Genomic DNA, 4,784 nt, shown 5'->3' with positions numbered 1-4,784 from the left:
AGGGGCCCAGTGTGGGGGAGCACAGACCAGGTGACAAGGGTCAGTGAGCCTGTGTGCCGTATGACAGGTTTGGCTGTGGGGCTGGGAGGGAGCACAGCTCCAGCATGTAGGGGTGTCGGGGCAGAATACCTCAGGTGACGGGGGCTTCCAAGAGTGGGGACACAGTGTCAGGAGTGTGAGGGGGACGGCAGGGAGGGAAAACACGGGTTGGGGTGCAAACTCAGCTGTGAGAGGATCCCGAGAGTGGGAGGCCCAAGGCTGAGGATGCAGAGGTGGAGGAGAACGGGGAGTTCTTGGGTGTATGGGTGTCAACAAGAGGGAACAAGGTGTCAGGTGTGTGTGGGATGCGGGTGTGGGGCTCAGACCGGTTGTGAGGCCCTGAGAGGGGCACAGACGTGGGTGTCGAGTTGCAGAGGTTCCAGGGTGCAGTTGTCGGGGTCTTGGGAGGGGATTTAACCTCTCTCTACCCCCTAACACCGCTATCAGGCCTCGCCTTGCCGCTCCCGCTCCGACCTGTGACAGAGTTCGCACCCCTTTCACGTCGGGCCCATGTCCCCAACCCGACCAGACCCGCGTCCCCAGCCCAGCCCGCCTCGCGCCTCTCACCGGCCGGGACGCGATGCGACGCGCCGCCACCACCACCTCCAGGCTCCTCAGTCCCGCCTAGCGTACCCCCAGCGCGCGCGCCAAGGGAGGGGGCCACGCCGCGTCCCGATTGGTCGCTCCCTGACCAATTAGAGGAGGGGGCGGTAGGGGTTGGCGGGTTCCAGGCGGAGGGGCAACTTTTGTGGCCAATCGCCACGGGGCGAAGGCGGCCACTGGGAGAAACTCTGGGTGCCTTGAAGTCCCAAGGGGTGCGAGGCTCTGGGAGGCAAATGTCTGGAGGGGGACGAGGATTGGTGGTCATAATGGCGACGGGCATCTCCGGCTACCAATTGCTGAGGTTCGGGGGCGGGACCTCGAGTGCATTAGTGTGCTCCGCAGATCGAAGCGCAGGAATGGAGGGCGTAGCCTGGGGGGTAGCTCGGATTGGTTCAGACGCCGAGACGAACGGGTGCGGGGACCAATGGCAAGGGGGACGTGCAAGGTGCAGTCTCTAGACTGTGCAACAAGGAGTGGGCCCCATCGCGTACCGACATGGCAATCGCTGCTGCTGCCCAGCAAACGGCCCGCACAGGTGCACGTGTAACCTGGATCCTTGTGAGGACCCTGGGGCTGGAGGCGGAAGTTCACCCTTGCAGAGTGGATCTCTGAAAGGGTCTGGTCCCATGGAGTCTTAGCCCCCTCCGCGGGGAATGACGTCCCCACCAGCCTCCTCACCGCTTAGCTTTTAGTGCATTCACTAAGCCCAACTCCATACGGCCAAGGCCACCATGGACCCTATTGTAGACAAGTGTCCCAGAGAGGTCAAGGGGCTTGCCTGGGGTCACACAGGACGCCCACGGTTGGGCCTGCCTGTGAACCTAGCACACCTGTCTTTTGGAAGGGGAGAGGCTGTCAGAACAGCCAAGTGGGAGTCTGTTCAGTCCTGACTCTCAGGTTTCTCCCTGGAAAATGGAACTCCATCTTGATCTCTCTACTCAAGGGCAGCTCCCAGAGAAAGTACCTTCTGATGGGAGCATGTGACCCTGGGTTGCATGCTCAGCTTCCACCCAGGGGAGTTCAAGGACGCCTGCTGCCCAGTGCCCAGCCAGCCATTTGGTCTTTTCTAGCCCACTCCCCTCGCTGACTCATCAAGGGTACTTTTAAGCTCCAGAGCCGAGAGAGGGTTACAAATGTTCCTAGATAGGAGCAGCTCTTATTTCCCAAGTGAGGCTGGGACTGGTGGCGATCAAGTTCAGAGCCAGAGAACCCTGGGAGGAAGCAATACAAAGCTGCAGGGTAGGGGACTTATTTTGGGTTTATCTTTTAACTTAATTTTCACATGAACTTTTTGACATCCTCTGGTGCAGAGCTCCCACCTTGGGGGACCATGTAACTCTGATTGTGCCCCACCCAAGTTTCTCACAGGCCCTCAGCTCTTAACATTAGTTTTGAGTCCTGGTGTCCCCACCTGGCCTTGTCTCCTGGGTCTCCAGTTGTCCCCTGCTTCCCAGTGGACAGTCCAACAGAGATAGCAGAGACACAGCTATCAGTGAATCCCCAGGGGTCGTCCAAGCCCTGAAGGGAGGAGAGGAGGAAGCTGGCAATTTGTTATCCGGCTGGGCTCTTCCCGATACCATCTTCGGACCTGGCTTGGTAGGGGCAGTGCATGATGGATTTACGTTGCAGCTGAGAAAACAGACTTCATGGTGAGTGTTCCCCAGTGGCAAGGCCCAGCACCCGATGAGTCTGGTTTTTTTTTTTTTTTAACTTTCTGGCTACGTGATCTTCAGCAAGTGATTCAAACTCTGCCTCAATTTCCCCAGATACCTCCCAGGTGTCAAACGTCATGACCAAGGCAGTCCACAGGGAGCATCTGGAATGTTGCTGAATGATACATTCTTCCATTTGCTCTTCTCTGGGTCTTGAGTTTTTCTCTGTAACTTGCACCTCATGGAATGAAACACAGACCAACCCTGTAAGAGGCTTTTGACTGGGAAGGGAGGTCTCTGTGTTGGAGGCGACATCTCTGGCACCTCCTGCCAGCCTAGATGGGGACAGCCAGCTCTCAGCAGTTCTCACAGTACTCAAGGACAATGCCAACTGAAGCAGAGGTCAGTACACTGAGCTCTGGCTTCAGTCCATTTATCAGCATGCTGGTTGGTGCCTGGTAACTTCCCTTCCAGGGGTGGCAGGCAGTGTCTCTTGGCAACAGCAATGATCCTGCCCTCTGTAGGAACTTTAGCTATGCTGGGTTAGGTGCCGGACCCCAGGAGTCACCTGACGGGATGCTATGGGCCAGCAACAGGGCTTGGTCACCCAGATAGACCAAGCCACTTGAGGTGAGGCTAGCCTCTTTGCAGGGAGAAGTGACAGGCTTTACTCCCGGAAGCTGCCTAAGAGGGTTCTGGCAGAGCTCAGAGAAGTGTGGTCACTTGTCCAGTACTGTAGAGCAGCAGAAACTTGGTTGCACCAGGTGTGCTGTCTTCATCTGTTTCCTCTCAGCACCAAAGCCATCAATGACCGAAGTCATGGCACTCCTGAGGCTCCAAGGGTCAGAATGGATCCCTGGCAGTTTTTCCTCCACCAGGGTCTGCAGTGTGGGATCACAAGTTGGGCCAGCACCCAGACACACCCACTTCCTCAGGCTAAGGTGGAAAGAACTGATAATCCAGCTTCCCCTCCCTGGAGGAGCAGCCAAGGGCCCCAGGAGTATGCTGGCTGAGAGCCAACTGGAGAGCTGGGCAGAGGCTGTCCTTCCACCCCCTCAGGCTGGTTAATTTACTCTGGGGTACTCAAAAAATACCTTGGGTACATGGGGCAGATCAGCTCTGCCCCACTGGGCTACCAGCCCACAAGGAGGGGCGGGGGAGGGGCAAACACACAGAAAAGGACACACACAGCCATCTCAGCGGGGGTCATAGTCTGAAAACACACAGGGTGCTGAGCTGAGAGCTCAGGGGGGCAGGAAGGGTGCAAGTACCTGAACCAGAGGCAGGAAGGAGGCTGGCATGGGGTGAGTCGGGAGAAGAGTGGCATGGGGGAAACACAGCCATGTATATGCTCTGGGACAGTGGGAAGGGCCACCAGGGGCTGGGGTGGCTAGACAGGGAGGGAGGGTGAGAGGACCTGTGGGCATGAGTTGAAGGTCATAGGGAGCCATGGAAAGTTTGAGAACAAGGCTGTGAGGCAGGGCCTGCGGGATGAAATAACTACAGGGCTGGCCCCTAAGGACTCCATGGCATTGGTCAGGGACCTGCCCATGTGGCATGAAGTGCCTGAGTGTGGATCTCACCATGGTCATAAATGGTGGCCGACCCAGGGTCAGATCAGGTCAGCCTGGCCTGGAGCATCAGTGAGTGGGAGTGAGGCTGTGGGGTGGGGTTTATATTAGCCAGGGAGCTGCTATGGGTCCCCAGATAGCAGGACACCCTGACCAGCAGGCCCTCGAGGGGTGAGGAGAGGTCCCTATAGAGAGATGGAGCCAGGGCAATGCTCTTTCATAGCTACTTGCATCATTTGATTTCCATAGAAACCAAAAAATTCAGGGGAAAGGACTGGTGAGTTCAAGAACTGAGTTGGGCTCAGGAAAAGGAAGAGCCGTGGGATGGGAGAGGTGGGGCCTGACCCAGCACTTGATATCCTGTTCTGAGAATGCCCTGGACCCAACCAGGCCACGCGAGGGATAAGCTGCCCAGGACCCCAGAACATGGGTGGTGGTGGTGGATACGACACACACAGGTATTGGGGAACACTACAATGACACTCCCACCACTCGTCAGTCAGTTTCTCGTACTGTGGTGGCTTGTGAGTTGCTGTGATTCTGAAAGCTATGCCACCGGTATTTTAAATACCAGTAGGTCACCCATGGTGGGCAGGTTTCAGATGAGCTTCCAGATAAAGAGACTAGGAAGAAGGAGTGACGAACTACTTCCGAATATTAGTCACTGAAAACCTTATGAATAGCAGAGAAACACTGCCAGATACAGTGCCGGAAAATGAGCCCCTCAGGTTGGAAGGCACTCAAAATGCGACTGGGGAAGAGCTGCCTTCTCAAAGTAGAGTTAACCGTGATGACGTGAATGGAGTAAAGCCCATGGGAGTAAAGCCTGCGGGACCTTCAGTTGCTGATGGGGCACAACTCAAAATGAAGAGAAACAGCTGTAAACATCCATTAATAATTGGAACATGGAATTTATGAA

The 4,784-nt window shown here is 56.2% G+C and overlaps 1 protein-coding gene across 1 annotated transcript in view; it reads right to left on the bottom strand.

The window, feature by feature from the left end:
* The window catches only part of ARMC6 (armadillo repeat containing 6), a 70,290-nt gene that overhangs the window by 44,931 nt on the left and 20,575 nt on the right, over positions 1 to 4,784 (bottom strand). The gene's annotated exons all lie outside the window — the stretch shown is intronic.

The sequence above is a fragment of the Chrysochloris asiatica genome, unplaced genomic scaffold (assembly GCF_000296735.1).
Source record: "Chrysochloris asiatica unplaced genomic scaffold, ChrAsi1.0 scaffold00374, whole genome shotgun sequence".
Lineage (NCBI taxonomy): Eukaryota > Metazoa > Chordata > Mammalia > Afrosoricida > Chrysochloridae > Chrysochloris > Chrysochloris asiatica.
Note: the sequence above shows the minus strand (reverse complement) of the source record. Positions and strands in the feature narration are given on the sequence as shown.